The following is a 12,595-nucleotide window of genomic DNA, read 5'->3' as shown; positions in this document are numbered from 1 at the left end:
GCACGTTCCCGGCTCTCCCCGCTTTGATTTAGCAATGAAAACCGGCTTGCATATTAACCTGTTTTTGTAAAATATATCCATTGGCGAAATTATTTTTTCATCAAGGCATCTTAGTTTTAACAGGTTAAATATAACTGAACATGTTTTGTTTGCTAGCGGATGGTATTCATTCCGTTCGCGATAACGTTATTGCAGCCAGGCTAAATTCCTCCAGGGAGCCAGTGATAAGCGAGTTGAAAAGCTTTACTCCCCGCCAGCAGGAGCTTTGGCCGCTGCTACCGCATCTCGGATAACCCGCTGAGTTTGTGGCTGCTATTTCACATTCGCCCTTGATCAATCCCAATACCGATCCATGGTAATAATGAATCAATCGTTCAGATCGGCAGTGCTGCATGCATGTTACAACATCATTGTTAGCTTTATTAACATAACCATAGACTACATTTATCTCTCTAACGTTAGGCTATCCATCTTACACCAGTCGGCCATTCGATAGCCAACGCTGACCGTGGACGTGGACGCGCGTAGGACAGAAAAGCACAACTGCGCAAGTACAAAAGTCACCGGAAGGCCAGAAAAGCACAACTGCGCAAGTACAAAAGTCACCGGAAATGGTCAAATGACTACAAATTTGCCAAGATGGCGCGGTTCAATAGGGCTTCATTGTTGATAGCGGTCAGTGAATGGAGTGGCTGTATCCAGTTCTATTAATACATCCATGGTCTAAACAGACGTCTAGACATCGCGGAGAGGGAGAGAAAGTTTGGAGCCGCTGAGAAGCCAGATAGTAGGCAGGCAATGAACGTAAGCAGCACCGAGGGCTTTTGTACGGTGGCCTACAAGGGCAAACGCGCTACAAATACCGAAAACATTTCCATTAGGAGAAACGCACTGCAAACACAGAAACGAAACAAACTCAAAACACATAGAAAATCCAAAACAAATACAACAACGGAAACGTGCTGCAAAACGCCAAAACAAATACATTAACAGCAAACGCGCTGCAAATACAGAAACGATACAAAGTCAAAAACACATACAACAACAACAACACATGCAACAAAAAAAACGCTGCAAATTCAGTTCCCAAAACAACGGAAGTATAAAATATAAACTTACATGTTTATGAACGAAAGAACCAAAGAAGAATGGCACAATATTAAAGCCTTAATGTAAAAAAAGAACATAATCACTATAATGTTACCTTTTTTGACGCCTTTTCGTCTAGCCTTGTTTGAACCATGAGGTTTGAACGTCTAGCCCGTCTCCGGTCCGTTCCACTTACCGCTCCCCTCCCCCCGAACACTTCCGTTGTGTTGAGGACTAAATTTGCAGCGTTTTTTTTCTTGCATGTGTTGTCGGGGGCTGTATGCGTTTTTGACTTTGTATCGTTTCTGTATTTGCAGCGCGTTTGCTGTTAATGTATTTGTTTTGACTTTCTGCAGCACGTTTCCGTTGTTGTATTTGTTTCGGGTTTTGTATGCGTTTTTGAGTCATTTCTGTATTTGGAGCGCGTTTCTCCCTAATGGCAATGTTTTCTGTATTTGCAGTGCGTTTCTCCCTAATGGAAATGTTATCGGTCTCTGCAGCGCGTTTGCCCTTGTCGGCCACCGTACTTTTGTCCCTAGTTAACTGCCCAGCTGGCACACGACCGACCTTCAACGTTGAAATATAGTTGGATTAATATCAGTCGTCGTTTCAACCTTGAAACAATATTGAATGCTCAATAGTTGAAAAAGGTTGATAAAATACTTATAAATCAACATTGAAATTCTGTCAAAGATCTGTACGTTGATGTACAATGATGTCTTCAACCTGCCTTATAGCCCTTTAATGCACAATATGGGTAAAAAGTGGCCCAACGAAGGTTTTGCTTTATATATATATATATATATATATATATATATATATATATATATCTTTGCAATAAATTCATTTTATTGGTCACAAATCCTTATTTTGCGCTTGCACAAAAAATGAGATTCAAATTTCCTTTTGTGGACATCCGAGGATGTCCCATTATGGACACTGTAGTTTCTTTGGAAATTTGCTGAGCAATGTGCCAGTCATTCCCTTGTTGTCCAACTTTTGCCGCTACTTGTAGATTGTAAGGTTACTATAGGCTATTATTTAGCTTGCTAGCTGAGTTGATTTTGATTTTGCATTTTAACATAGGCTACATCCTGCGTCGTATTGTGCTGCAGAGGTGTTATGTTTAGAAAGCTAAAAGCTGTTACCAGCTGGCAGATTGACTGAGTGCCTTTTTCTGTAGCATTGCTGTATAGAAGAATGTCAGTGTGTTTGTGTGTGTGCATGCCAGTGCCACAAACACTTATTTTTCACATTATTGTTGGATTGATGTTGTTGCTATTTGCACAGTAGTCAGTGCAGTGTTGCAACGCCATTCACTGCTGTTGTAGGCCTACATGTGCATCTTGATTCTAATGTAATGTAAAAAGTTCATGCCTTTGTTCTCCGTGGCTACATGATTGAAAAGTAAGAAGTTGAAACAAAGTTGCAGTTTCAACAGTGATGCAAAGTTGACTCAAAGACCTTAATTTACCCATGTTGAAAAGTAAGCCATTGAAACAAAGTAGGGATTTCAAAGTTGATTCACCTTTCAAATTCAACACATATTCACCAGTGGTTGTAAGACCTTAATTCACCCATGTTGAAGAGTAAGATGTTAGAACAACGTCGCGATATCAACGTTAGTTCACCTTTCAAAATCAAAACCTAATCCAACGTTGATTCAGTCACATTACGTTGAATGACCCGTGAATCAACATTGAAATGCCAGCTGGGTAGTTTATTGAGACATTGGATTTTGTTTTCTTGTCGTAGCCTACCTGCTGCAATAGCCTATGTGAACTGTAGCGTTTGTTTGAGCAGAGGAGGATCCCTTCTCAGGAACTGTGAGTGCGCCAATGACGTAGCATCTGCTACCACAGTCCTTTCTACCACCATAGGAAATTTTGACTTTTAAATAGTCACGAAGTTGGCGGCGCTTGGCGCTCATATTTAAAAGTGTCAAATAAACATTTCAAAGCCATTCACCAAAGCAGAAACGCCTATTCTAACAAACGATGGTTTTTGAAAGCTTGGCGCTACCGTTAAGTGATCTTTTTAACCGGTGTTATTCGGAATTCTGTGACCACCGGATTTTGTGAACGGTCACAAGATCCGGTGGTCACTGATTTCCGCATGTTAATACACCGACATCTGTGACCACCGAAATGTGTGACCACCGAAAAGTGTGACCACCAGATTTTGTGACCAACGACAATAATGCCATCGCTCACAGAGCGAGGCCTGTGGCTGTGTTATGCCTACGGTATTGTTTCTGAATGAATAATATGGTAAACGAGACAGTGGGCTGAAGCCGAATACGAATCTGAATAATTAGCTGTCAAATACAAATACAAATAGTGGGCTCCTGGCACACCCCTATGCTGTAGGCTACTCTACTCAAGTAGGCAGTGATCTACGCAATATTGCTACAGGGTAGAGCCATATTGCATAACTTCTGTATGTTCCACTGTTGCTATACTGCCGATATCTCACACGAGACAAACTTGCGAGCTAGGATGAATAAAAAACAATTCAATGAACAGCCATCTAGCCAACAAAGTGCAGTGGTAACCAAGATGAATCAGTCAAACTCAGCCCTATAAGATGGGCTGTATAAATACCTCCCACCCACACTACTGAATCGCTAGCTTGTCGGTGGCGTAGCTGGCTAAAGCGCTGTTTAAGAGAGGTGGTCACGCGTTGGCAAGTCAGAGGAACCGAGATCCAGTGTCGTTCAAGTGAGGGTGCGCAGTACTGACGAGTGATGCAATGACACCTGTTACATTCATAGAGGAACCAAAACACTCCAAACTCAATTTTATGATGCATTCCCACTTCCCATGTTCATCCACCATCATTATCATTGCTTATTAAGCTAACTTCATCTTCACCTCTTGCCCACCAGACGACTGGTTCATAATGCAATGAAAATGTTGAGACATTCCTCTCTCTCTCTCTCTCTCTCTCTCTCTCTCTCACCCCGAGAGAGTATCCCACACTTCAAATGATTTTTGGTAAAACCGTAATCAGACAAGCTAGAGAAATCACTGCTGACCCCTCACATGTCCTGCATGCAGAATACAAACTGCTCCCATCTGGCAGATGTTAAGAGTTCCAGTTAAAAACAAGAAATGATCCCTCAACAGATACAACAACTCCTTCATTCCATAATCAGTTAGTCTCCTAAACTCCGTTCATAAGCAGTGTTGATTGTATTACGTATGAATGTACTTTAAACTTTATGTATGCACATGTCTATACACTAATGTTTTGTCCTTGTTATGGCACCTTTGCACTGTATGTAGCAGCCTGTATGTCCAAGACAAATTTCCCTTGGGACAAATAAATTAATCTTGAATCTTGAATGCCACAAACCGTCTCGAAATCCTCACTTCAATACAGGCCTGATGGCGCTGTCCATGTAAGCATCTGCTGCTGTGATCTTGAGGCCACTCGTGTCCTCTTCACCCTCCCCCCTCTGATCAATGTAATTACTCAAATGTGATCAATGTAATTACTCAAATGTGATCAGTGTAATTACTCAAATGTGACCAATGTAATTACTCAAATGTGATGAATGTGATTACTCACATGAAGGAGAGGTGTTACATAACTAACGCTGTCTTTACCATGGGGAGAATGGAAGGTACAGTACAGTGAATTATCAATGGCGATAAAGGGCAGTTTACACTGCAATCTACTGCCTACAGTAGAGGTTACATTATCTATTGTGCAGGACCAATACTTTCCAGTATGGCACACCCATCTATTGGGCTCTTTATTCCATTAGATTTAATAGACCACAACAAACAAACCGCCACGATCAAACTCTTAAGATTACAACACAGCATGCAGGCTGTTCATTATACTGTTACGCTTCATTCAATATTAGTCGATAATATCATAACAGAGGCTGGTGGTCTGTGAGCCCGGGGTGTTCAGAGGCTGGTGGTCTGTGAGCCCGGGGTGTTCAGAGGCTGGTGGTCTGTGAGCCCGGGGTGTTCAGAGGCTGGTGGTCTGTGAGCCCGAGGTGTTCAGAGGCTGGTGGTCTGTGAGCCTGGAGTGTTCAGAGGCTGGTGGTCTGTGAGCCTGGAGTGTTCAGAGGCTGGTGGTCTGTGAGCCCGGGGTGTTTGAGGTTCCAGCGGACCGCTGCCGTGGTCACGTGAGAGAGACAGTTATTACGCTGGACGTCCTGACGGATGGTCATGTTGGTGGCTGACCGGGCGTGCTGGCTGTGAAGGGCACCTTAAAGGACAGACGGACTATCATCTGCCTATCGGGGGGGGGCGGGAGGAGGGATGGAGGGATTTGAAACAGGGGAGGGTGGAAACAAAGAAAGACTAGAGTGACACTGAATATCAACCATACTGAGCAGTGAGTAGAGCCCAGGGAAGATTAAGAGCCGACGGTATTTCAATCGGGCCTGTTCTGGTCGTGCACAGTGAGGAAACACCTTCAGCACAGCTGCTGGTAGACATGGTAGATCCAAACAGATCGCTCGAGCAGGGGTGGAAGGGCCTGTGCGGAGGCCGTTACTGTAACGCCACTACTTTTGGCAGTAACTAGTAATGTAACGAGTTATTTTTCAAATTAAAATACCGCAGTTACAGCTACTGAAATGTAAATGTGTTTGTTACTTTTGCGCAATGGACAAATAGCCTACATTTCCCGTTTACAATCTAACGTCAACGTCACCCGTGCACAATGCATCAACAATCCCAAGTGTACATGGTTGACAGTTCTGGCTTTGGTTCTGACAACGTGAGCTCTCTTGACATGGAAATACAGACATTATTTCCCCCTCTTCGAGATCAAGGACAAAATACTGGTCAAGTGTAATCTATGTGTAGGTGCCCATAAGATGTAAAAAAGGTGCAAATGCAATGACCTCTAATAGTGAACAGCACGTGTTGCAGGCAGCAAAATAGCCTAAACTAGCCTACTCCTGATTTCTCTAAATCTTATGCTATGAACGGACACACCACCTAGAAGCTGTGTCAGTTATCGATATAATCTCATATCATTGTGGATTAGCCTGGCTTCGCCAGACCCAATTCGCAAAGGTGCGAAGGTTCTGTAAACTCACAGTTGCTTTCCGATTCCCAAGGGGCGTTACCAACAGGCGTAGATCAAAATGGTTAAAGTTAAAAAGTAAAAAATGTGTTTTGCAACATAGGACTTTAATTTCACTATTAATTTTATTTAGGCTCCTACACATTATTGAAAAGTGATCAGTGACTTTATTCTGTATTCACATCTTATTAATGTGCATTAATAAGATAATTGAAAAGTAACGCAAGTTACTTTACTCAGTAACTAATTACTTTATATGTGCAGTATTCAGTAAAGTAACTCTTTTGAAAGAAGTAACTAGTAATTGTAACTAGTTACTAATTTTCAGTAATTTGCCCAACATTGGCGTAGGCCTACGACGATGTCAGCTGGAGAGACAATAACCACATGCTCTCCATCTCCCAGATAATGAAGGATTGTTGCCCTGGTCACCAAAAGGTTAGGAAAATGGGATGTTTACCGTCCGGCCACCTGATATTAAAGTTGCTCAACCAGCGCATGAAACATTGTGAACATACTTTGTGCCGTGACCCACAGCACCTGCACAGTAGTTTTCTTTTGGGCCCCATCCCTTTTTTTCCCCATAGACCAATGCGGTGTTGACTCAGACATACTTGGGGAACAGAGCAGCCGTAAACTTTGGCTCTTGGTGGCTTCTAAAAAAAAAAAAAAAAAATAAGGTACCCAATGATTTAAAACGTGATGATTAAAAGAGTTGTTTTTGACTTCTGAGTGACGCCCAGAAACATTTGTTTCTTTCCCCTGCCATTTCAGAAACATTTTGGTTTCTTTCCCCTGCCATTTCTTCCCCCACGTATGTCTATGGGAAAACGTCTTTCTGACCCTGAATGCGTGTCATGTGACCGAGCTTGGCCACTGCGCTCAAAATGTTGAGCACAGAGAGCTGTTCCTGGGAGCTTGAGGTGATATCATCCTGGAACTTGTTAACCACGTAGGGTTTTCTAGAGCATTCTATACACACGCACACAGGTCATAATCAAGTCCATGAACAAGGATATTTTGGTTGATGAGCGATGACACTGACAGGGGGGTGCAGGAAGAAATGATGATGACAGAACATCAATCATCACCAATCAGAGAACACGGAAGGAGCTGGAAAGCCCTGTTGGAGAGATGCAGCAGGGAAGAAACGTCCTGATTGGGAGACTGGGTGGAATTATCTACACACACACGCCCGCTGTGTAATACACATGCACACTCACCAATCTGCAGCCATCATGTCCCCGCTGGCCTGTTAAGTACTGGTTTCCTGTCTTTGGGAAGCTCCCTGGCTGACATTCATACGAAATCCATGACAGCTCCTTCTTTGACCCATTTAGCATCCGTCACTAATCAAACCTAGGGAGAGCTAATAGCCCTGCACAGCTTAATTCCTCCTGTGCTAATCATTCAACGCTAGAGAAGACATCGAGCTTCCCGATGAGCCAATTTAGGCCGCCTTTAATAACCTACCCATACGTCTGCGGGGTGGGGGTTATTTTCTGTGATGGATGCCTCGTCCACTGTAACAAGATGCTGGCAGGAGCTAAGAGCCTCCCGGTTGGGAGGAAGGAGCGAGGGAGGCTCCCGGTTGGGAGGAAGGAGCGAGGGAGGCTCCCGGTTGGGAGCACGGAGAGAGGGAGGCTCCCGGTTGGGAGGACGGAGTGAGGGAGGCGAACGGAGAGATAACAGCAGGGTTGGCGAGGAGGGCGGAGGTATCAGATCACCAGCTGGCTGAAGGAAATGGCGGGTTAAAGGTTCGGTAAAGGACAGCGCCATGTTCCCAAAGCAGATGCTTGCTGACAGAAACAAACATCAATTACTGGCACCTGAACCTTATGGCACCAATGGTACACAGAGACCCATCTACGGACAGGACATTAGCGTACACAGTCCACAGACTGGCACCGTAAGGGAAGACAATCTCATCTCTGATAAGACACTTGGTGAAATTCATTCAAGTTCATATCTGGCTGAATGAATACAATCAGAGTCCTTCACTTCCTTGCAGCTAGCGGTAGTGGTGACATGTGACTAAAAACAGAGCCCGTAGTGATAGAGGAAGCACATAAGTGTTTAGCAGGAACGGTTTAGAGGATGTTTAAATGCCGTAGGGCCCGTTTCCTTCTGCCTGCTCTGGCTCGACACTTCCTCTTGGGCCTGAATCCAACAGTTATCAAACAGAATGACGCACTTACAGTATACACACACAGGTTCTTGACAAGACAGGATCCGGTTCGATGTCTGGTTCAGGATAGTCAGGAGGAGAGCCAAGAGAGAATCTCTGTCTGTGGTCTACATTTTGTCAGACTAATACCTGGGGATTTTAGGATTGCACTGTTTAAATAATATGTTACTGTACATTTCTAAGAGCATCTTATTAAAAGCTCGAAATCCAGATTTTGTAAAGCAAACTCCACAACATAATTGGTCTGTTCACTTACAGAAGGGAATCGTTTTCAGAGATGATCAGAATATGTTTGAGTGCCTGGGAGATCTGTAAGTTAGTGAGAGCAGCCAACATGTTCAGTAGTGGCAGGTAACAGACTGAATTCTCCTAGCTCCCCAGTGCCACTCTGGCAGTGTGTGACTCAGGCTCTGTCTGAGGGAAGCTCGTTGGCATAGCTTCTGCTTTATAACGACCACACCATGAAGACAAGACACAAGTGTGAAGCTGCCTCAAACCATACGCGTTCACACCCGCCCTCGGGATGAGAGGACAGAGAAAACATAGAAAGATTTCAGTGATATCCCGGTGAGGACAAGCTTGTTAAAACCAGGGTATAAGGCTGTGTGTGTGTGTGTGTGTGTGTGTGAAGTTCATATGCGTGTGACATGCACAAATGCAGTTGCGTATGCATGGCCCCTGATTTCCATAGTGACTCATACACCAGCCGTCAAAACATTGTTGTTCATTGGCGAAACAGCTGAAGCCCTTTCCTCTGATGAGGGAGGTCCCGCCCCCCGAGCCACGATCTCTCAATGCGAATCCAAACACGCACTGCTGCTTCCTCTTAACCACAATGTCATAACTGCAGCTGTCTGACCACATGTGACAGTGTGAGTAAAAGGTCCCGAACAGTGGCCTTACTGGGCAGTCGGCTGGCTCTTGGTTAGAGGGACATTCTGGAATTTTTGAACAAGGGCCTCATTTTCGACTTTCCTTTGATGTTTTTGACTGATAGAAATCATTTTCAGTTAATTTCATGCTGTAGATGGCTTTGTCGTTCCTATTTCCACTGGTGGCTAAGGCTAGTGCAACCCTATTAAGTGATGTTAACCTGTCCAAAAAACACTCCCAAACACCCAAAGCGCACCCAAAAACAAATTAAATATGAGTAAAGTCTCTCGGGGATTCTTTTGTGTCTATTTATCATCTGTTTTGAATTCAAACTATCGTGTAATCCGTTCTGGTTTGTGGAACTGTGGAGCCGTCTGTGAGTCAGCAGACGGAGTAGCACTCAGTTAGTTTCGGCTAGAGAATAATATAGTTCCCCGAACCACAACGGATTACCCAATAGGTTGAATTTTTTTTTTTTTATTAACTGAAAAGGATCTCCATCAGTCAAAAACATCATAGGTAAGTTCAAAATGAGGCCCTAGTTCAAAAATTCCAGAATATCCCTTTAACTTGTGAATGTTCTGACTGTCAGAGCAGTCATAGGGCTGTGTGGGTGCTTTCATCATGAGAGGCAGGCTTTTACCGTATCTGGCTCCCTATGTCAAGCTGGGTTTTTTGTCCCAAATCACAGGGGAGGAGAGAAAAGGAGAGAAAGTGAAAACAAACTGACGCTCTAGGAGGAGGAGGAGAGGAAAGAAGAATGATGAAAAGCCAGCCCTCAGCTCCAATCAGTAATGTTAAAAACCACAAACGAAGCCAGAAATCTTGGTGTAGTCATGGACTCAACAGTCCAATTTCAACAGTCACATTAAGACAATTATAAAGAAGAAGCATATATCAAGGATTAAAGGATTTATGACTTTAAGGATTTATGATCCTTTACAGGATCTGGAAAAAAAAAAAAAAAATTATAAACTTGTTTATATTCAGTAGACTCGACTACTGTAACGGTGTGTTTACAGGTCTCTCAGACAGGACAGGTCTCTCAAAATCAGACAGCTGCAGCTGATTCAGAACACTGCTGCTCATTTCATTTCATTTATTTTATTTGTTAAGAGGGACAAGAACATTGATGAACATTCATGGAACATAAAATGCACATGGAATGTAAATGCACCCAACGAATTATAGCCAGAAGCTAATTTCCAAAGGCAGCCCCCCTGCCAGGAATTAAAGGCTGTTCCTAGTGGATACAAAGGTTAGGACATGGCAGGTATAAAAAACATCTGAGAAAATATAGATAGTGGAATGGTACACAGCAGAATACAATATACAGTAGGACCCCACTTATCCGAACCCAACGGGACCGAAGGTCGTTTGTATCTCTGAAATGTCCGGATGACTGAAACGTATGTTAAAATGCACCAAATTCAATAAGTGGTATACTTGTTTCATACAGACTCATAAAAGACCAATACATACCCTTAATTACTTGTGAAAATGCATCAAATTTGCAATCAAATAGCCAACTAAACTCATTTAGCCTAGCCTAAAATAGGCCTACAGTAGCCTATAAAAAAATAACCGAATTTCCACTTGAGTGCGTGCTTTGATCAAATACAGTACTTTATTCTCAAACGAGGCTTACGCTGCATCGGTAGGCTACTGTATTCGCAGAACAAAATGGTATAGCCTAAAAACAACCCAACATTAGAACAATTAGAGCAAATGATAATCAATAAATAAATAAATGAAATGACAGACAAGTTGTCGCGTCTTAGGCTATTGTAGCCTAAAAGAAAGTCTCTAAAACAACCGATGTAGGCTAACGAGGCCTAGGCTGTAGGCTATTATTTAACAAATACAGTAGGTCTAGTAGTCTAATCTACATGCCCACAACACGTCTGTGTTCCTGAAGTCCATTAACTGGGAACGAAAAATGACTCGATGCTCCTCTGCTTCAGGTTGCTGACGCGCTTTCTGGCTACCAAGGAATGCAGCTCTCGCAGCAGACTCGTTTGCGTTTTGCGCTGGACATTAGAGTAACAAAGAAATGAAATGTGACAGTAGGCTACAGCCTACAGGCAACATGTAGGTCTACATACAGTTCTGTTTTTATTCACAGTAGGATACAGTACTGTAATGAAAATCCCACCAGTAACCAGATAGCAGGCTAAAAATAAAACAAATTTTTTTTTTTAAGCCTGTCCGGTAGACCGGGAGGTTCGGATCTCTGAAGTTCGGATGAGTGGGGTCCTACTGTACATACAGTATACATAGTACCATGTTCCAAATCCTAGTACAATAGCTAAGGCTCCTATGCTACTGTATCGGCCCTGCCATACAAGCTATTAGTTTTACTATACTATATATATAGGACTAGGGTTATCCTATAATACTATATATATAGGACTCAAGTCCTCACTAAGACTAAGAAAGTGGATCATATCACTCCAGTTCTGAGGTCTTTACACTGGCTTCCTGTCTGTCAAAGAATTGACTTGAAAATACTGCTGTTGGTTTATAAAGCACGGAATGGTTTAGGGCTAAAATATATTTCTGATCTGCTGCTACGTTATGAACCATCTAGATCTCTGAGGTCATCTGGCACAGGCCTGCTTTCTGTCCTCAGAGTTAAAACAAAACATGGAGAACTAGCGTTCAGTTTTTTCACACCAGATATCTGGAACAAACTTCCAGAAAACTGCAGGTCTGCTGAAACTCTCAGTTCTTTTAAATCAAGACTGAATACTTTTTGCCGCTGCTTTTTATTTAATCAAATAATTATTCATTCATATACTGCACTGTAACTTTTATTCCTGTATTTTATTTTTCCTGCATTTTGTTTAAATGTCCTTTTTTGCATTTCATTTTTTATGACCTTTTTTGTGTTTCTTGGACTGTCTTGATGCTTTTAATGTCTCGTGTAAAGCACTTTGAATTGCCTTGTTGCTGAAATGTGCTATACAAATAACTTGCCTTGCCTCATGTTCACAGCTTCACAAGAGGGTATCTTTGTAATACAGGTCAAAAGTCACTTCTCTAAAACATCCCAAAATGGTCTACCCAGTCTCAAACTGGCAGTTGAAGGGTAAGGGGAAACTGTTACAGTGTTTCTGTCTAGAGGCAATGTCCCATCACACACACGCACACACACACGCACACACAGGAGCTGTGTTCACAAGAGCAGATCCCACTTGCTCAGAGGAGCAGATAACAGATAGACCAGATACAACTCTGAGGACTATGTCAATGTGACTGTGTGTGTGTGTGTTTGTGTGTGTGAGAGTGTGAGAGAGTGAGAGAGAAAGAGTGTGTGAAGGACAGGATTTGAACTTGGTAAGAAATATATAGTGTATAGTTCAGCAGAAAGAGAACGACCAGAGAAAA

The sequence above is a fragment of the Borostomias antarcticus genome, assembly GCF_949987555.1.
Source record: "Borostomias antarcticus genome assembly, chromosome: 3".
Classification (NCBI taxonomy): Eukaryota; Metazoa; Chordata; class Actinopteri; order Stomiiformes; family Stomiidae; genus Borostomias; species Borostomias antarcticus.
The sequence above is the reverse complement of the archived record's forward strand: the minus strand, read 5'-3'. Positions refer to the sequence as shown.